General features: G+C 41.1%; 1 protein-coding gene across 9 annotated transcripts in view; it reads right to left on the bottom strand.

The window, feature by feature from the left end:
* Positions 1-22,400, bottom strand: part of CNIH3 (cornichon family AMPA receptor auxiliary protein 3) — a 372,243-nt gene that overhangs the window by 235,635 nt on the left and 114,208 nt on the right. Inside the window, exon 2 of one of the 9 annotated variants that reach the window (XR_004059006.1) lies at positions 8,835-8,943. The exons of the other annotated variants lie outside the window; for them this stretch is intronic. The gene's annotated coding sequence lies outside the window, so the exon portion shown is untranslated. The remainder of the gene's footprint in view (positions 1-8,834; positions 8,944-22,400) is intronic. 9 annotated transcript variants of the gene reach the window in all.

Below are 22,400 nucleotides of genomic sequence, written 5' to 3'. Positions count from 1 at the left end.
CTGTCAGATCAGTGACAGCATTAGATTCTCACAGGAGCGTGAATCCTTTTGTGAACTGCACATGCAGTGGATCTGGGTTGTACATTCCTTATGAAAATCTAATGCCTGATGATCTGAAGTGGAACAGTTTCATCCTGAAACCATATACCCTGCCCCATCCATGGAAAAATTGTCTTCCATGAAACCAGTCCCTGGTACCAAAAAAGTTGGGAACTGCTAGCCTAGAGGGTCCAGCAAAAGTGTTTGAGGGAATCTGTGAAAGAAAGTAAGGTTTAAACAGCTGCCAGCTCCAAAGAACACAAAGCCAGCCAGTTTGGAATAGAATCTATGAAGCGGGTACTATTACTATCATTTTACTAACTAGAAATGGAGGCTTAGAGAGGTTAAGTTGTTTGCCTAAGGTCATACAGTAAGTACCACAGACAGGATAAGAATCCAAGCTGATTCTTAGCTATGCTACTCCAGATTGCCTGGTAAACCATATGTGAAATAGACACCATCACCAAGCAAGACCAAGTGATTTAAAAAAAAAAAAAAAAAAAAAAAAAGACATGAAAACCAAGCTATAGGCATGGCAGATTTTCTGTTATCCCAGGAAACAAACTGGATGTCCCCTGCCTGCAGGCAAAGAATTGAAACAAGTAAATGAGAGCACTTTGGGACAACATCAATATACCATGCCAGCTGTAATGTACAACCCTTCCTCAGCAGTCTTCGCTCAGCTCCCCCGTAAAAAAATCCCAGCAGCCAGTGAGTAAAGCCGGCTGGGGCAGGAAGGTCCTTACAACCATCTAACTGATAGGGAGTCAATATTCTGCCAGCTGCAGGAAACAAGGAACCGTGGAGGATGACCAGGAGCACGGACATTTCATTCATTAGCTCCCACAGCCACAGTGTGGGACCTACAAGTCAGTCAAGAACAAGGGAAAGGTTTGAGACTGAGAAAAAACAAGGATTAGCTCAGAACTCTAAAAGGAACACTGCTAATTCATAATCAATAACTTTTAATGAAATCTCTACCAAAAGTAACATTATGCCAACTTTATTTGTTAAATTAATATTCGTAAGTACTTCATTCAATTTGTAAACAATCTGTAGGTTAGGCTTCCTTACTTCACAAGAATTCCAAGTGTGGGTGAGAAATTGCAGGAATTGAAAATTAAAGAAGTTGTTCATAGCCTGATCGTTTCAAAGGCAAAATTGTTATTTGTTAAAAGTCTTCCAAAACACTTATAGAAGAAAAAATTACATTTAATATAGCATTTTTTTAAATTGTGCAGGGTGGGGGCCTCTAAAAGGATGAGTTCCTAGAATCTTTAAACAGTGTCAGCCTGAACAAGGAAAGAAAGGCCATTAAAGCCATCAATGAATCCAAGTTTTTCACACAATGCCTGAGATGTGGATGGTCTTCACTAAATCTTCACTACATTTACAGGCGACACTTTCTGTGACAGCACAGGATCTGAAGTCTGACTGCCCCAGTTCAAATCCCCACTCCACACTTAGCTGTGTGTTCTGGGGCAAGTAGCTCAATCTTTTTGAGCCTCATTTCCTTATATGTGAAGGATAGAGATTAATGAATCCACTTCAAAAGGTTGGGAGAACTGAGCTAACACAATCATCCCACAGTATCCATGCAGGATTGATTCCAGGACACGACACATCCCCTACCACCCCCCCATAAATACCAAAACCCATGGATGCTAAAGGCCCTGATATAAAGTTGTGCCATATATTTGCATATAAACTGTTCACATCCTCCTGTATACTTTGAATCATCTCTAGATTCCTTATAATACCTAATACAATGCTATATAAATAGTTGTTATACTGGACCAAGCACAGTGACTCATGCCAGTAATCCCAGCACTTTGGGAGGTCAAGGCAGAAGGATCACTTGAGTCCAGGGGTTAAAGACCAGCTTAGGCAACATAGTGAGACCTCATCTCTACAGAAACAATAATAATTATTATCTGGTCATGGTGGCATGCAAGTGTAGTTCCACCTACTCAAGAGGCTGAGGTGGGAGGATTACTTAAGCCTGGGAAGTCAAGGCTTCACTAAGCCATGATCACACCAGTGCGCTCCAGTCTGGGTGACAGAACAAGATCCTGACTCAAAACAATAACAACAACAAACCAACAAAAATTGTTGTTATTATACTATAATACTATATTGTTTAGGGAATAATGACAAGAAAAAACGTCTCTGTGTTCGGTACAGATGCAACCATCCATTTTTTAAAAAAAATATTTTCAATCCTCAGTGGGTTGAATCCATAGATGTGAAATCCATGGACACAGAGGGGTGACTGTACACATAAGCACTTATAACTGTTCCTGGTACACAGCAAATGTTGAATAAATGTTAGTTGTTCACAGAAACTTGGATCTGCCAAGAGAACCCCACCCCACGGCCTTACTGTGTAATCATTTTTACGTCTTTCCAAGGTGAGTGTGTGCAAAGGTGGAGATGCTTCTTCAAGTTTCCTCCTGCACAAGGTCAGGGCATGTCTGCCATACACAAGCCAAGCAGGAGTTCAGGGTCAGGGGCCAGACAAGAGTTGCGCAGAGAGCTATTAATAGAAATATAGAGCACAAGCATTATGTTCAGAATGGCACCTCTTACTCCATGTTGGTTCTAAAAATCATTTTCCAGCACCCCTGTGGTGGATTATTTATGCGTATGGTGATGAAAAGGATAATTTTTACAAAGCTGTGTAATGAATGAATCCTTAACAAACTGAGTGGTTGATCTGCAGCAAATGGATTTGTTCTACAGAGGTACGAAGTATTTGAATGCAAATTCTCTTTTATAGACCCATAGAGGATCAAGATAACTATCTATAAATATCTATTTGGCTGAGGGTAGGGGGAGAAGGAGGGAGGGAGGGAGGCAGACATAAAGCCAAAGAATTTGTAGTATCAACTCACTTGTATATAAAAAAAAAGAAAAACCCAAATTCCACTCTTGTTTACACCACACGCGTAAATGCACAGAAGACTGAAGGGTGCATGTCAAACTGTTTGCAGTGCTAATTCTCACTGGGCAGCAGAGCAGATTTTCCACAGTGGGCTGTAGCAGGAGCACAATAGGAAGCAGAGAGCACTAACAGCCTGAAGCGATGCCCACAATCTAAAGGGAATGAAATTTGGTGAACCAGCCGGGTCCCAGAACCTTGAGCTGAACTCACAACATGGCCACATCGCACCAGAGATCTCCCGATGAGACTGGGTTGTGAGAGTGAGCATTGAGGAATTCTTGCCAGGGAAGAAGAAACCCCATCTGCATCTTTCAAGAGAGGTAGCATCACCAGGCAAGGATGGCAGAAAGCAACCTGGATATTATAGATATATCTAAGGGAGATATAATACTCCTAATATCACAGGGGATATTTAAGGGAGATATATCATTCCTAAGATCACAGTTGGTGTACACCCTGTGATATTATTCATAATATCTGAGGGAGATGTATTACTCCTAAGATCACAGTGAATGTACATCCTGTTATATTATTCCTAATATCTAAGTGAGAAATTACTGCTAATATCACAGTGGGTGTACATCCTTTGATATTATTCATAATATCTAAGGGAGGTGATATATTACTCCTAATATCACAGTAGGTGTTAACCTTGTGATATTATTGGTAATATCTTAGGGAGAAAGATTACTGCTAATATCACAGGGGGTGTACACCCTATGATATTATTTGTAATATTTAAGGGAGATATATGACTTCTAATACCACTGGGAGTGTTCTCCATGTGTCTTCACCCCCTGTGATATTATTCACAATATCTAAGGTAGATATATTACTCTTAACATCACACGGGGTGTACACAGAGGGAGGATACCCCGTGTGATATTAGTAGTATATCTCTCTCAGATATTACAAATAATACAACTGTGTGTGTACACAGAAGGAGAACACCCTCTGTGATATTAGAAGTCATATATCTCCTTTATGACTCCTAATATCACAGGGTGTGTACACCCTGTGTGTGTAATCCCTGTGATTTTATTCGTAATATTTATGGGAGATATATGACTCCTAATATCACATGGGGTGTACTCCCTCTGTGTACACCCACTGTTGTATTATTCATAATATCTAAGGGAGATATACTACTCCTAATATCAAATTCCTAAAATATCCAGTGTGTACACACTGTGATATTAATGAAATAACATAGCTGTGATATTTCTACAATATCTCATGTTTACACACTGTGATATTAATAATATTGCTTTGATATTTCTGTATAATCAAGGTGTTACACCCAATGTTAATACACTGTGATATTAATGAAGTATCATCCCTCTGATATTTCTATACTATTCGGTGATTACATATACCACTGATATTAATGAAATATCATTGCTCTGATATTTCTATTATATCCAGTGTTTATACATTTTGATGATGACATTAATGAAATATCATCACTTTGATAGTTCTATAATGTCCAGTGTTTACACACAGTGTTTGCCCACTGTGACATTAAAGAAACACCATCACTCTGTTATTTCTATAATATCCTGTGTTTACACACTGTGATATTACTGAAATAACTTCGCTTTGATATTTCTATAATATCCAGTGCTTACACACAGTTTACACACTGTGATATTAATGAAATATTATCGCCCTGATATTCTTTAATATTTAGTGTTTATACAGTGATATTAATGTAATATCTTTGCTCTGATATTTCTATAATATCCAGTGTTTACACAGTTTTTACACACTGTGATAATAATGAAATAGCATAGCTCTGATATTTCCATACTATTCAGTATTTACACACTGTGATATTAGTGAAATATCATCATACCTATTTTCTATAAAATCTAGTGGTTACACAGACTGTTTACCCACTGTGATATTAACGTAATATCATTGCTCTGACATTTCTGTAATATCCTGTGTTTCGGCTGGGTGCAGTGGCTCACGCCTGTAATCCCAGACTTTGTAAGGCCGAGGCGGGCGGATCACGAGGTCAAGCAGATCGAGACCATCCTGGCTAACACGGTGAAACCTCGTCTCTACTAAAAATACAAAAAATTAGCGTGGTGGCGGGCACCTGTAGTACCGGCTACTCGGGAGGCTGGGGCAGGAGAATGGCGTGAACCCGGGAGGCAGAGCTTGCAGTGAGCCGGGATTGCGTCACTGCACTCCAGCCTGGGCGAGAGAGCGAGACTCCGTCTCAAAAAAAAAAAAAGAAAAAGAAAAATCCTGTATTTACACACAGTACATGTACACTGTGATATTAATAAAATATCATCACTCTGATATTTCTATATCTACAGTTGTCACACTGTGACATTAAAGAAATATCATCCCTCTGATATTCTATGATATCTTGTGTTTACACACTGTGATATCAATGACATATAATTGATCTGTTATTTTTATATTATCCAGTGGTTATACACAGTGTTTACACACTGTGAAATTAATGAAATATTATCGTTCTGATATTTCTTTAATAAGCAGTGTTTACATGCAATCATATTAATAAAATATCATGGTTCTGATATTTCTATAATATCCAGTATTTGTAATTGTAAATGTAAACACTGTGATAATAATGAAACATCATCACTCTGATATTTCCATAGTATTCAGTGTTTACACACCATGATATTAATGAAATATCATCGCTCTCATAGTTCTATAATATCAAGTGTTTACATATTGTGGTATTAGTGAAATATCATCACTCTGGTATTTCTATAATATTCAGTATTACATATGGTATTTCTGATATTTCTATAATATTCAGTATTTACACCCTCTGATATTAATGAAATGTCATCGCTCTGACTTATCTGTAACATTTAGTGTGTGCATACCATCTGTGATATTAAGAAAATATCATCACTCTCATTTGTATGTAACATCCAGTGTGTGTGTACACACTGTGATATTAAGGAAACATCATCACTCTGATGTTTCTATAATATCCAGTGTGTACACACTGTGATTTGAATGAAATATCATATTAATGAAATAGAATATGTCTGCTATTTCTATAATATCCAGTGTGTTTGTACACGCTGTGTTATTAAGGAAACATCATCACTCTGATATGTCTGTTCATCCAATGTGTGAATACACACTGTGATATTAAGGAAATATCATTGCTCTGATATTTCTACAACATCCAGTGCATACACACTGTGATGTAAATGAAATCTCATCACCTGATATTTCTATAATATCCAGTGTGTACACACTGTGATATTAATGAAATATCATGGCTCTGACATTACTATTTGTAATAATGTCCCAGGGTGTAAACACAGGGTGTACAACTAATGTAATATTACAAGTAGTATCTTCGTTGGATACTACGAATAATGCCCCTGGGTGTATACACCCACTGTGATATTAGGAGTAGTATCACCATGGGATACTACGAATAATGTCCCAGAGTGTACACACAGGGTGTACACACACTGTGATACTATGAGGAGTATCTCCCTTGAGTACTACGAATAATGTCCTAGAATGTACAAACAGGGTGTACACCCACTGTGATATTACTAGTATCTCCCTGGGATACTACGAATAATGTCCCAGGGTGTACACCTACTGTGATATTAAAAGTAATGTCTCCCTTAGATATTGCAAATAGTATCACAGGGTGTACACACAGGGTGTACATTAACTGTGATGTTAGGAGTAATATCTCCCTAAGATATTGCCTGTAATATCACAAGGTGTACACCTATTGTCATATTAGGAGTAATATATCCCTTAGATATTACAAAAAATATCCGAGGGTATGCACCTACTGTGATATTAGGAGTAATAATATCTCTCTTAGATGTCATAAATAACATCATGGGGTGTACACCCACTGTAATATTAGGAGTAATATCTCCCTGAAATGTTATGAATAATATCATGTGGTGTACACTCACTGTGATATTAGGAGTAATATCTCCCTTAGATCTGAAGAATAATATCACCGGGTTTACATAAAGGGTGTCCACCCACTGTGATATTAGGAGTAACATCTCTCTTAGATACTATAAACAATATCATGGGGTGTACATGCAGGGTATATTCCCACTTTGATATTCGGAATAATATCTTCTTTAGATATTACAAATAATGTCACGGGGTGTACACCATTGTGATATTAGAAGTAATATCTCATTAGGTATTATGAATTAAATTATGATATTAAAAGTCATATATCTCCCTTAGTAGATAAACAAATAATATCATGGGGTGTACACCCACTGTAATATTAGGAGTAATATCTCGCTTAGATATTACAAAAAATATCATGGGGTGTACATCCAATGTGATATTAGGAATAACATCTCCCCTAGATATTATGAATAATATCACTGGGGGTATACACCTACTGTGATGTTAGAAGTAATATCTCCCTTAGATATTATGAATACTATCATGGGGTGTACACACCCTGGGATATTAGGATTAATACCTCCTTTAGATATTCTGAATAATATCACAGAGTGTACACCCCTTGTGATATTAGGAGTAATATCTCCCTTTGATATTACTATTAATATCACGGGATGTACACGAAAAGTGTACACTCACTGTGATTTTAGGAGGAATCTCTCCCTTAGGTATTACGAATAATATGATGGGTTGTACAGAGAGGTTGTGCACCCACTGTGATATTGGGAATAATATCTCCCTTAGATATTATGGATAATATCATAGGATGTACACATAGGGTGTACACCCACTGTGATATTAAGTATAACATCTCTCTTAGATATTATGAATACTATCACAGGTTGTACACCCACTGTAATATTAGGAGTGATATTTCCCTTATTTATTACAAATATTATTACAGGGTGTACACCCACTGTGATATTAGGGGTAGTAGCTCTCTTAGATATTATGAACACTATCACAGGGTGTACACCCACTGTGATATTAGGAGTAGTATCTCCGTTAGACATTACAAATGTTATTACAGGGTATACACCCACTGTGATATTAGGAGTAATATTTCCCTTAGATATTATGAAGAATACCACAGGGGGTGTACACACAGTGTGTTTCACCCCCCCCTTAATTATTACTATCACAGAGTGTACACCTACTGTGATATTAAGAGTAATAGCTCCCTCAGATATTATGAATACTATCACAGTGTGTACACCCACTATGATATTAGAAGTAATGTCTCCCTTAGCTATTACTTAGATATTACATAATATCTCCCTTAGATATTATGAAGAATATCACAGGGGGTACACACACAGGGTGTATTACCCCCTGTTATATTAGGAATAATATCTCCTTTTAGATAGTGTGAATAATACCACAGTGTGTATACCCACTGTGATATTAGGGGCAATATCTTTTTTCAGATATCATGAATAATATCACAGGGTATACAGCCACTGTGATATTAAGGGTAATATCTCCTTTCAGATATTATGAATACTATCATAGGGTGTACACCCACTGTGATATTTGGAGTAATATCTCCTTTCAGATATTATGAATGATATTACAGGGTGTACACCCACTGTGATATTAAGAGGAATTTCTGGCATTGTTTCCAAGATTAACTGAGAACTACAGGGCCCTCTTTATTCTTCCCCAGTCATCTGCCAAATTGCCAGAGAAGCTGGAACATCTCCAATTGTTAGGAAATCTTGCAATTTTGGATATAATATTCTTTTGTTCTTTCAGCCTCCAGCATGGAGACAACCTTGCGTGTATGAACACAGGTGGGTCTATTAGCTACTCACCTATCTTACCACTACCAATTACTACTTCAAAAGTCCTAATTCAGTGGTTGAGTGTCTTCTTTCTGGCTTACGATTGTCACAGTCTTTGTCACTAAAAATATGTGCTTCTTCCAGTGCCTGCTGTGTCCCATGTCAAACGGCCCCATCACCATCTCTTCGGGAAAGGTTCCATGAGGACCACTGAAGGACAATGAGGCAGATACAGACTCGAATGCATTTATTTGTCAAAGCTGAGGCTCTGCTGACCTTAGAGTTTCATGAAAGATGGAAGATACCTTTTGACAACTCACAGAAGACAAGAAGAATAGGTGTTTCCTGGAGCAATGGGTTGGATAAGGGATATTTTACATAAATTTCCTCTAGGACCCATGATTATAAATTTGCTAAACCAAGTGACACACACTGGGTCACAATGGAACTCCTCCCTTTTCTTTGTTCTCTATTTCTCACCAAGGCATGAGACTCCAGCTCCACCATACCTCTGTGACCTCTCCTCCTAATTTCCATTGATGCTGCTCAGCTTTCATTACACCCTCCAGGTTGGCTACAACGTGCTGGGCTGTCTAACCTCGTGTCTCTCCTAATTCATGCTAACTGATGGCACCACATTGCAGTTTGGAGGCTGGGTGTCTTGGGAGAGTGGGGAGTGCAGCATCTTACTGTGTTCTATTGTCATTTTTTTTTGCAAACAATTTCAGTTCTCTCTGTAAGCCCTCTGGAAATTAACAGCATGGGAGATATGGGTTCATAGACTGGGATTTCCGTTTGAGAAGAACTTCCATAAAAGATTAATCCAAACACACAAGAATGAAACAAAGCTTGCTGCTTTGGTGTTAGGGACTGAATTGTGTTCCCTTAAAATTCATGTGCTGGAAGTCCTAATCCCAAGTAACTCAGAATATATCTGCATTTGGAGATAAGGTATTTAAAGAGGTAATTAAGTTAAAATGAGGCCATTAGGGTGGGCTCTAACCCAGTATGACTGATGTCCTTATAGAAAGGGGAGATTAGGACACAAACACACAGAGAAACCATGGGAGGCCACCTGCAAGCCAAGGAGAGGGGCCTCAGGAGAAACCAAAGCTGCAAGAACCTTGATGCTGGACTTTCCGGCCTCCAGAACAGTAGAAAATCCATTTCTATAGTGAAGCCCCCCAGTCTGCGGTATTGTGTCACAGCAGCCCTAGCAGACTAAGCCACACAGTAATTTTTAATGTTGCAAAAGCCAAATAGTGACTAGAAGCCTGATGTTCAAGACGATTCAGGGGAAATTACCCTCTGCACCACACTTTGTCCAAGGCCACAAGGCCCTGATCCAGCCTCTTTATTCACATAAATCCCCTCCTCTGTACCCCTTCTTCCCCTGCCAGGAACTTAATGATGTCTGTTCTTACAGTCGCTGCTTTTATATCCTTCCTATGGCACCTAGTCTTCCAACCTGACACCTAAGCTTAATGTGACCTGAAAAGAGGAGGGACACACAGACTTGCATGTTCATCCTGAGGGGCAGGAATGCTGAAAGGACTAGAATGCCTGGGAATTTGGGTAGCCTAATTGATACTGTTGTAAAATATGTATTTTTAAAGGTGATGAGAACTCATCTAAAAGCTCGTTTCTCACTCCAAGTCTCACAGTGCATTGTGGAATCTGAATGTTATAATAAAAAGGGACTGAATTAAGATGAGAGAAGAGACAAAGGTGAAGGCTGGGCAGAAAGGCAGAGCTGTTTGAAGCTGTTCATTGGTTCAACACACATTTGAGTCCCCACCATGTGCAGGAGCTACAAGTATGGTGGAGAGCAAAAGCTATACAGTAACTGCCTTTGGGGAGCTTCTGCACACATAGGAGATACACACATACATTTGTACATACACATTGCAATATGCAATCACAAACTGTAGGAACTTCTATGAGGGGAAAGTGCCAACAGCTTTGAGAGTGAGCTCAGCGTGATCTGCTCTGGTGTGGGGGGTAAGGAAGGCTTGCCTGAGCAGGACCTCTGAGTTTGTGCCACATGGAATCCATGGTCTCTCAGCTAATACTTGCCCCACTCTACTTCCTCCGTCAGGCCAGAAGCCTGAAGACTACATTTTCCAGACTCCTCTGCCAGCTGATTATGCTCACAGGAGGCACTGGCAGGATACGGAAAAGTAGGAGGCAGGGAGAAGCCCTGTGTTTTCTTGATTCTAGCAGTGACAGCAGCAATAGCAACAGCGGCAGTGACAGCAGTGACTAAAGCAATAATGGTGGTGGTGGTCGTAGTGCCAAGAGTAACTGAGAACTCTTGAGCTCCTCCTCGGGCAGTCAAGTTCCAGCAGCAGCAGCCTCAGCAGCACAGCGGTTATGGGCTCTGGGTGACACGGTGTTCGCTTCTGTGAACTCAGCCCTAGAGGTGGAGTGGCGTCCTAAAATTACCAATCTTTGAGTTATTTTGCCTTCCTCTTTGTTCTCCCACCATTCCAAGACCTCTGTTACCAATTTCCTCAATTGAACTCCCTATTTTAAAAACATAGAGTAGTTTTGCTTCCCTGAATAAACAAAATATTCCTAAAATAGCTCCAGGAAACTGATTCAAAGATAGGATCTGGGATTGATTACCTGAGTTGGCATGCATGAGATGATGACCTCAATGCCAGTGGAAAATAAGATACCAGTAGTCCATGGGATGCCATAGCAAATTGTTAGTTAAATTATCGCTGCTGACTGCTTGAGATGAAGTACATATGGAAGGTAAGGCTTCCTTCTCCCTATGAAGACCAAGTGGTGGTTGCAACTATTTTGGAGGGAGCAATAAATATAAAGACTCTGAATGAACTGGCTGCTTCTAAATGCACTGGTGAGTTCACAGAAAGAAAACTACAAATTTGGGGCTTGAATTTGTATTTAAGCCTTGGACTGAGATGCCACAGTCCAAGAACCAAAAAGCTTTGATAACAGCACAAAAAGAACCTCTTATCTCTTAACAGTCAGAGAGCCAATTTAGCTAAAAAGACAGACCTGGAATCTGATCCTGTAGGTTGCAGAATTATAATAATTAACAGACCCACCCAGATCTCTTATGTGACCTATGAGTGTATAATCAATCAACCTATCCAGTTACTGTTACAGGTCTTGAGTATAAAGGTGAACAAGACCAACAGTGCTTCTACCCTCAGAGAAGTCCACACAAAGATCTGGAAGAAAGGTATCCAAGCAGAGGGAAGAGCAAATGCAAAGCACTGAAATGGAGTCAGCTTGGTGTGTGCGAGGGACAGAAGAAATGTCATCCTGGAATGCGGTGAATATGGAGGAGAGTAGAGGGAGGTAAGGCCAGGGAGACAGGCAGGAAGCAGGTCTGGCAAGGTCACTGCAGGCCATTGTGAATAGTTGTTTTACTCTGGTCTAATAAAAACCATTTGGAAGTGCTAAGCAGGAGGTGCAATGCCATACAATTCTGACACTAACCACCCAGAGTCAGCACTGACTCCACAAGCCAAAAGGCATGGTCTCCAACAACACTGTCCCTATTTAGACACCAGCTGCAAGTTTGAGGGTCTTCAGACCACCCACACTTCTGACCAACTAGCTACAAATTCTAAGATTTTCACGGCCCCCTTGGTAATTGTTAGAATGAGTCACAGAATGTTAGAATGTGTCACAGAACTCCCGTCAACTAAAGTACACAGGAGAGTACTGGTAATTACAGTTTTATGATAAAGGATACAAATCAGAAGCAGGCAAACAAAGAGACACACAGTGCAAGATCCAGAAGGATCCCACACATAGAGTTCCTGTGCCCCCTTTCCCCATAGAATCAGGGCATGTCACCCTCCCAGCACCAACCAGGAAGCTCCACTAAACTTCCCTGTGAGTTTCTATTAGAATTTCCTTACCCAGGCATGTTTGAATGAATTATGGGCCCACGTGATTAGACTCAATCTCCAGCTTCCCTGCCCTCTCCGGAGATCGGACCGATATTACATAGCTCAAAGTTCCAACCTTCTAATCTCATGGTTGGTCTTTCTGGCTCAGCCTACCCCCATCCTGACTCAACTCATTCGCAGAAGCTGTCTAGAGGCCTAGCATGAGTCACCTCATTAGCATAAACAATCAGCACCCACCATGGATAACAAAGACACTTTTATCACTTGGGAAATTCCAATGGTATTAGAGGCTCCACACCAGGAACTAGGATAAAGACCAGACAAATTATTATATAATTGCTGGAGAGTATCATAATCTGAGTTAAATTTTAGAAAGATCACTGCAGTTACTATATGGAGGGATTGACAAGAAGAGGCAAGAGTGGAGCTTACAGTGGCATTCTAACTGGACTGTTCCTAGGATGATACCTTGGCTGTCTTTGGGCTGCCTAGTCTCTCCTGGTCCATTTTCCAAATCAGGTCCCTAGCCTTCTCATTGATCCTACGAGCTACATAACATCCTTAGAGTAAATATTTTCTACTAAGTTAACTAGAATTTGTTTCTGCTGTTTTCTACCAAGAACTCTATTACATACTCTCTCTTTCCCTTTCTACCATGAGGCTGCCATAGTTTCTCTTCCACAAAATAGAATGTGGCTGACCCACAGTTCCTAAGTCACATGTTCCATCTCCAGACACCCACACTGGTTTTCAGTTCCGTTTCCAAATTCCTAGGGAAGAGAATTTGATCATTCCATTTTAGGTCATAGGTACTCTGTTAGTCCAATCAAGTGTGGCTAAGAAAGCAGGGTCATGTGGTACAAAATGGTTGCTAGGGCTTCTTGTGCCCAAAACTATTGTTACATAGAACAGATACCCCAAACGTTGCTTCCTACAAATAGATGGAATTTAGGCAGCCAAGGAGGAAAAAGAATGAATTTTAAGAAGGAAAGCATGAGTTGATGATGCATAGAAGCTGGAATGGTTGTGGCATTTTCAAACAATAGGAAAGATTCTGGCCAAACCAGAGCAGAGGCATCTGATAGGAAGTGGAGGAGGTGTGGGCTTGACTGGGAAGTGTGAAGCCATTCTATGGAGGCCCTGAACATCCGGCAGAAAAGTTTCAGCGTGTGAAGAAAATTGGAAGCCACTGAACTTGTCTTGGCTGGCAAAGATTCTGAAAGGTATTATCTAAACAGCAGTAGCAAGTTGAATTGGAGGGGCCATGAGTTTTGGAGTACATTGGAGGTGATGCCACAAAGAGTGAGAGACATTAAGATTTTTTAAAACTAAGATAAGATACAGTCATTTTCTGTGTGTGGAAAATGAAAGAGAAATAAATCGTAGGTATGCTCACAAAATCAGTTAATGACAGAGTACCATGAATTGCAAAGCTATAAACACCCAATTTGTGAATTTCCTCTAAAAAAGAATAGCCAGTTGCATACAGAGCTCTTTCTGTGGTCATTCCTCTGGTAGCCTCTACACTTTGGGGAGCAATAGCATGGCCTGGGACTGCGAAGAGCTCTCAAATCTAATGAATAGCTTTTTTCTTCTTTAGGAAATCATGCATTTTTGCTGACTCAGCTCAGGGTAACCACTATAGGAAATTTACTTTTCATATGCATGCACATTCTTTTTAAGGGCCTTTTCTCCCTCTTTCCTCTTATCTAACTTTTGCTCAATTATCTCAGAAGAAAATGTCCCATTTTGTCCCCTTTTTCTTCCATTTGTAAGCCGAAGAAAAATGACCCTAATCATGAATGATAAGCCTAAAGTAGTGCCAGTGATATAACCATATGAGGAAAAAGGAAAGCCGTAAATTTGGAAGTGAGACTTAATGTCATAAAGAGCCAGTAGCATCAAATTAGAAAGTCCTGGAAAGGGCCCAGATTTCCCTTCGGAATCTCCACCATGATACTCATCTATATTTTCAGCCCTTAATTAAATCTGCTTTCCGCTGTGCTTTTCATTCACCATTTAGTAAAAATGAAAACCTTTCTTAATAAATTTCAGAGATGGGAGATTAAGTTACTTACATAAATGCTAATATGGCAATGGAATTTTTTACTAAATTTTTTCTTGTAAATACATGATATGGCATCAATGACTTTAGTGGACTAACCTGGGTACCTACCTGCATTGATAACACCGTTTTTATGAGAAAATGCGTTCTATCTTCAAGCAAACAGACTTGCAAACTGATTTCTGGAAATCTAGTTTTCGAAAGTTGAACACTGTTTAATTCAATTAACATATTTTAATGAGAAATGCAAAATTGTATAATTATTTTAAGTATGAAATTGTATAATTATTTTAAGTCCAATAATGGAGAATTCCAGCATGCAAGTTTAATGCATGTGACTTCCTTTTCTCACCACTTAATTGGTTTTGGCAAGCAGCCAGTTCTTTATTTGTTGTTCTTAAGCTGTCTTTATGAATTCTGCTAGCTTACAGAGTAAAAAAAGATGAGCTGGAGATAGGGGTTTGGCTGCATGAGTTTTCTAAATATATTTATTAATGCTTCTTAAATTATCTTCAAAGCTGGGTATCTCCCTCAGTTTGGAGCATTTTGTCACTTGGTTTAGCACCATGATCTCACTTTAAAGTCCATATAGCCAGATGCAGCTGCATTTATTTACATTTTTTAAATGAATGAAACTCTTAACTTGTTGACATATTGGAGAGCCTAAAAATGTCCCATTTAAACTCATCCTCACAACTACATCCGCATGGGTGGCAGTTGAATTAGACCCATTTTGCAGCAGAGCTGATTTTCAAGATAAATGTTTGAGTGAAATTGAAGGGTTTAGAAAGCCTTATTATTGGGTGACACAGAAGAAACTACTTTGGTTGCATTTCAAGTTTCCAACTGAAATTTCAAGTCAGGGCCATGAGACAAAACCACAGGAGCAGAATGGAACGAGAGTGCAGCTGCATTTCCACTTAAGTTGTCCTGTAAGATGCTTCCCCAGGAACTAGACGATTTTCTTTTGAACTTTTAGCTATGGGGAAGAAAGATCAGAAATTTTGAAGCTATGAGACATACTTCAAGGCCAGCCTCCCAATTACCCACGTTATGTGCTGTGAATAATATCCATTCATTTGTTGACGTTTATTGAGAGTCTTACTATGTGTAAAGTTCTGTGTGATCAATGTTACAGGAATACGGAAAGGAATAAAATTCAGTGCACCCTCAAGGAGCTTACAATCTGGAGGGAAGGCAATTAACTATAATATAAAGCATATAGTACTTCTGAGAAGAAGTACTAGAATAGAAAAGTAAGCAAAATATAGAAACACAGAATACGGAAAATACAGAAAGACAACGTTCAAAATACAGAAAGACAAAGAAGGGAATGATTCGTTCTACCTAGGTGGCACAGGGAAAGGTAGAGAGGTGGGTCTACCTCTCACGGATAGCATAAGCGAAAACATGGAGGTATGAATGGCATATTCAGTGAAAGGCAAGTAGTGCAGTGTGGCCAGTATGGGGCAGTGATCAGCATGGTGCATAAGGAAGGCATGGGGTAGGTTGGGACTGAATCCTAGAGGGTTGTAAAGTCCCAGCCAGGAACTGAACCAGGTATCTTGGGCAGCAAGGAGCCACTGACGATTCTGAGGAGGTAAAACTATCTGACCTGGACCAGAGAGAAAGATAACTCATGTGACAATGAAGACAATGTCGAAGTTGGAAATTTGATATGTCATGAAGCTATTGAAATAATCCAGAAGAGTCAAAAAGTACTTAAATTATAGCAGAATCAAGGTATTGGACTGGGAAGAAAGCTCAAAGGAAGAAAGGACAGAACTTGGCAATTGATGATTTGGATGTCAAGAGACCCTGGAGTTTAAAGAGAATGGAGAACAAGAAATGGAAGATGACTGAGGCTTCTGGCCCAACTGAAAGCAAGGACAGAAGTCCCAATAGCCATGATAAGTAAATATGGCAAGAGGAGCAGTATGCAGGATGACATGTTAAATTAAATGTGCTAAGTTTTAGTTATGGAAGAGAAATGCATGGGAAGATGTCCAGGAGACCGCTGGAAATCTGTGTTAGCCACAAGAAATTTAGAGATGAATATAGGTGAGCCCCCTCAGACAGAAAATCTGAGCGGGAAAAGATGGCAAGATAAAACTTTGAGGAAAGGTACATTTAAACAATAAGTAGAGGCCAGGCATGATGGGCTTACGCCTGTAATCCCAGCACTTTGGGAGGCTGAGGCAGGAAAATCACTTGAGACCAGGAGTTCGAGACCAGCCTGGGCAACGTGAAACACCATCTCCACAAAAAAAAAAAAAAAAAAAAAAAAAAAAATTTCTTTTTAATTAGCTGGGCTAGGTGGCCATGCTTGCAGTCCCAGCTACTCAGGAGGCTGAGGTGGGAGGATCACATAAGCCCAGGAGTTGAGGTTACAGTGAGCTCTGATTACACCACTATACTCCAGCCTGGGCAACACACAAGACCTTGTGTCTTAAAAAAAAATTTTAAAAAGAGAGAGAGAAGAAGGAGGAGGCAGGAAGAATCATAGAGAAGGCATTGTCCAAGATGTGGTAAAGAGGTAGTTGTTCTTCCTCGCAGCTAAAGGATAGGGTACAGGGAGGCATGGGGTTTGAAAACTCCACCAAATAAAAGCTCTTCAAGATTGCTACCTGTATAGGTAGCAATCTCATTCGGTACTGTGACCACATCAAAAGACTTAAACAGGGTCTGTCCTTAGGAACAGAATTCTGTCCCCAAGCTCTCCTCCATACTCATAAGAGACTCATCTTGGTCAGACAGTTATGGTGCAGAAAACTACCACATTCCTGAGACTCTTATGGGATGAATTAAGCAGAGAATGAATCTAAAAGCTCAGTAAAGCTGAAGTTACAAACTTTTCCACTTTAATTAACATATCTGGGCCAGGCGCAGTGGCTCACGCCTGTAATCCTAGCACTTTGGGAGGCTGATGTGGACAGATCGCTTCAGGTCAGGAGTTCAAAACCAGCCTGGCCAACATGGTGAAACCCCGTCTCCACTAAAAATACAAAAAATTAGCCAGGCATGGTGGCAGTCTCCTGTAATGCCAACTACTCGGGAGGCTGAGGCAGGAGAATCGCTTGAACTTGGGAGGTGGAGGTTACAGTGAGCGGAGATCACGCCATTACACTCCAGTCTGGGTAACAGAGTGAGACTCTGTCTCAAAAAAAAAAAAAAAAAGTAGTGTGTCTGATTTCTACTCTACTCCACTTCATATCCTGGGTCCTCTCCCTTTAGTTGAGAAAATAAAGTTCCTTTTGCTTATTATGGATGGTACTGACAATGCACTATCATGCACTATCTATCAGTTAAGCTGAAATTAATCCAGCATCTCCCTGTATCCCAAACTAGATGTCCTTTATTGTTCTTATAATTGCTGCTGCTGTTATACATTTTATATGCATACAGTGCTTTATATGTGTGAACCACAGATCTCGATCAATTTAGAAAGTTTATTTTGCCAAGGTTAAGGACACACCTGTGACACAGCCTCAGGAAGTCCTGACAATGTGTGCCCTGGTGGTTGGGGCACAGCTTGATTTTATGCATTTAGAGAGACATGAGACATCAATCAATATGTGTAAGAGGTACATTGGTTTGGTCTGGAAAGGCAGGACAACTCAAAGCACGGGGCGGGGGGCTTCTAGATCATAGGTGGGTAAGAGACAAATGGTTGCATTCTTTTGAGTCTTTGATCAGCCTTTCACTGAATACACGATTTACTTGTGAGGGTTGGGTAGAGGAATGGTCACTTAGCCTTAGTGAATCTGCAGTTTTGCATAAACAATAAGGCAGAGAAAGCAATCAGATATGCATTTGTCTCAGGTGAGCAGAGGGATGACTTTGAGTTCTGTCCTTTGTCCCACAGCTGTGAAGATCAGCTATCAACTTACATTGCCAAAGTGAAATTCAACCGAACTGTTTTAGGGTAAAGATCTTAAGGTCCACAAGGAATTTCCTTGTGGGCAAATTGTGACAGAGGTATGTAGTTTCTTTCTTTTTAAAAAAATCTTTGTAGCTATCTTATTTACCAATAAAATGGGAGGCAGGTTTGCCTGATGAAGTTCCCAGCTTGACTTTTCTCTTTGGCGTAGGATTTTGGGGTCCCGAAATTGAATTTCCTCTCACAGATGCGACCATCCCTTGCCCATGCATTGATTCATTTGCTCCTCACCACAATCCTGTAAGGAAGATGCTGTTTTGCCCTCTCCAATTCTCACATCCAGAAATTCCTTACACTAATCTCTTCCCTCAGGATTGAGTCCAGTCATCTTCCCAAGTCTTTCTCTAGCACTTTCTCTCCACTAACTGGAATCCCCCTCACTTCTTTCCTTTGATACGATTCTTTCTTTCTAATTTTGTCCCTAGTCAGTGTCTTTCTTCTGACAATCTTTGCCTCTGAGCTAGCAAGACCACCACTGTCTATCCCATTTTGTTTCATCTGTCCCATCTCTGCCCCATCACCTTGGAGCATTAAAGGGCTCTACATTATGACTTAGCATTTCCCACAATTAAAACCATTATGGGCAAGGCACAGTGGCTCATGCCTGTAATCCTAGCACTTTGAGAAGCCAAGGTGGGCAGATCACCTGAGGTCGGGAGTTTGAGACCAGCCTGATCAACATGGAGAAACCTCGTCTCTACTATAAAATACAAAATTAGCTGAGCGTGGTGGCACATGCTTGTAATTCCAGCTACTCAGGAGGCTGAGGCAGGAGAATCGCTTGAACCCCGGAGGCGGAGGTTGCAGTGAGCCAAGATCGTGCCATTGCACTCCAGCCTGGGCAACAAGAGTGCAACTCTGTCTCAAAAAAAAAAAAAAAAAAAAGACAATAATTATGACAGCCATTTCCCACAATTAAAAAAAAAGGCGGGGGGTGCCACCAAAATGCAAATAGGCTTGAAAGGGAGACTTTTTCTACTAGGCATATCCTTGGAAAGTCAAATCAAAGGTGGGGAGGGGTAGGCTGCTGATAGAGGGATCCTTGCCCCATCTGACATTGTCAGGACACATTTCCCATCCTCACCCCTGCCGGGGGACCCCACTTCTGTCCACTCTTCTTTGTATCCCAGGGAGGCTGACCTTTATGACTGCATCTACAGGTTCCTTTACCCTCCAGCTTCTGGCTAAGGGATGTTAACAAAAGAGCCAGAGGGCAAGAGAAAGAGCAGGTGTTTATCCTCTAGCTCCCTCCCTGCCTTGCTGCAGGTGACAGTGGTCCCGTGCCTCTACAGAAGGCCACAGATTCCACTAGGCAACCATCTCCTGCAGCCACACTACCGCTGTCCCCAGCTCTGAGAATAGGCCCTTTCCCTGCCTCCTTCACACCTAGAGGTGGATTTAATGGCACCCACTGTTACCAGCCCCAGTGGCAGCAGCCCTCCCTTGCATCCTTGGTGCTTCCCTTACCCCATTCACATCTTTGTACTGTCCCTTCATTCCACTCTCCTCAGTTACTACATTCAACAGTGACCTGCCAGACAAGGTCCCTGCTACAGAGCATGCAGTCCCCCACACCCCCGTTATGCCATCAGCAGCTGTAAATCCCTTCACAGTAATTAATTTGCTAAGTCAATTCAGTTGAGTACAGTAACATTAGAAAATGAAACTTCAGACAGGTAAACCTTGATGAAAAGGACAGTCCGTTTGTTTCTCAGGGATGCCGTAACAAAGTACTATATGTTGGATGGTTTGAAACAACATAAGCTTATTCTCTTGCAGTCTGAATTCTGAAGTCAAGGTGTCAGCAGGGTCATGCTTTCTCTAAAACCTGCAGGGGAGGAACCTTTCTTGCTTATTCTAGCTCCTGGTGTTTACTGGCATCCTTGGCTGCAGCTGCAGCCCTCCTCTGTCATGGCATGGCGTTCTCCCTGTGTGCCTCTGTCTTCTCTTGATGCTCTCCTCGCTGCATCTACGTTCAGATTCCCCTCTTCTTATGAGGACACCAGTCCTATTGGATTAAGGCCTGCCCTAATGACCTCACTTTAAGTTGACTTCATCTGCAAAGGGCCTATTTTCAAATAACATCCCATCTGAGTTGCTGGGGGTTAGGACTTCAACATATCTTTTGAAGGGGGGAAACACAATTCAGCCCAGAACGGACAGATGTAGAAGTATAGGCTGGTAGGTGTCTATGAGTACCTGGTGTTTCTGAAGAGGCTGAATCTGCAAGGCACGCTGCCTACAGCTGATGAGTACCTGCCAGGGTGGCACCTGCACCTGCCATTGGGGGATTGGCAAGAGGTACTTAGGAAAAAAAGACCAACCTCCGGGACTCGCTCATTGCAGATCAGTCCCTGTAATGTGGCTGTGAAAAGGTGAGGAAAGTAATGTGTCAAGTTTGTAAAAAACTTGAGGCGGTGCAGGTAGAAGACACTGTCTGTGGTGATATATGATCATAGCAGCTATGTTTAGACTCTCCTGTTATAGAAAAGGACTCCATGTTCATGCTAGTCTCACCACTGATTTTTTCCATGTCTTCTCTGCTGGGTCCATTACTGATTTTTCCAAAGACTTTAACTCAAGAAAAATAATCTCTGTTCTAAGACCACAGACTTGCTGCTTGGGTGTTCCAAGCTGGCAACTGGTATTTTTAACAGTCATTTTTTATAGACTCGAGAGATAAAAATCTGGGGACATCTATAGACAGATTGAAGATCTAAAAGTCTTAAATCCCAAATTACAAACTATAATCCTCCAATTCCTCACCCTATAAAATCAACTCCCAGCATTTTGATGAACAAGTTTTACCACCCTGGGTAAAGCATTTTCCAAACTCCACCAGACATTTCAGACTCTCAGTAGTCTCAACCATTTACACTCTTCATATACAATCACATGTCATCCATTTCATGCATTCATTCAACACATAGTAATTTGCTTAGCAGATGTTATGGTTGAATTGTGTTCCCCCAAGAAGATAAGTTCAAGGTTTTTTGTTGTTTTGTTTTATTGGAAACAGGGTCTCGCTCTGTCACCCAGGCTAGAGTGCAGTGGCATGATCATGGCTTACTGAAGCCTCAACCTCCAAGGCTCAAGTAATCGTCCCATCTCAGCCTCTAGAGTAGCTGGGAGCACAGGCATGTGCCACCATGCCCACCTAATTTTTGTAGTTTATGTAAAGACGGGGTTTCACCATGTTGCCCAGGCTAGTCTCAAACTCCTGGGCTCAAGCAGTCCACCTGCCTCAGCCTCCCAAAGTGCTGGGATTATAGGCGCAAGCCACTGCTCCCAGTCTATGTGCTCCCAGCCTATGTGCTCCCAGCCTATGTTCAAGTTTTATCCCTCAGTACCTGTAAAAGTGACCTTATTTGGAAATGGGAACTTGCCAATGTAATCAAGTTGAGATGAAATGGGGCAAGCCCTGATGCAGTATGACAGGTGGCATTATAAAAAGTGGAGAGGAGCCGGGCGCGGTGGCTCAAGCCTGTAATCCCAGCACTTTGGGAGGCCGAGATGGGCGGATCACGAGGTCAGGAGATCGAGACCATCCTGGCTAACACGGTGAAACCCCGTCTCTATTAAAAAATACAAAAAACTAGCCGGGCGACAAGGCGGGCGCCTGTAGTCCCAGCTACTTGGGAGGCTGAGGCAGGAGAATGGCGTAAACCCGGGGGGCGGAGCTTGCAGTGAGCTGAGATCCGGCCACTGCACTCCAGCCTGGGTGGCAGCGCGAGACTCCGTCTCAAAAAAAAAAAAAAAAAAAAAAAAA

This window comes from Rhinopithecus roxellana, chromosome 8 (genome assembly GCF_007565055.1).
Source record: "Rhinopithecus roxellana isolate Shanxi Qingling chromosome 8, ASM756505v1, whole genome shotgun sequence".
Lineage (NCBI taxonomy): Eukaryota > Metazoa > Chordata > Mammalia > Primates > Cercopithecidae > Rhinopithecus > Rhinopithecus roxellana.
This window is presented reverse-complemented; position numbering and strand designations above follow the sequence as displayed.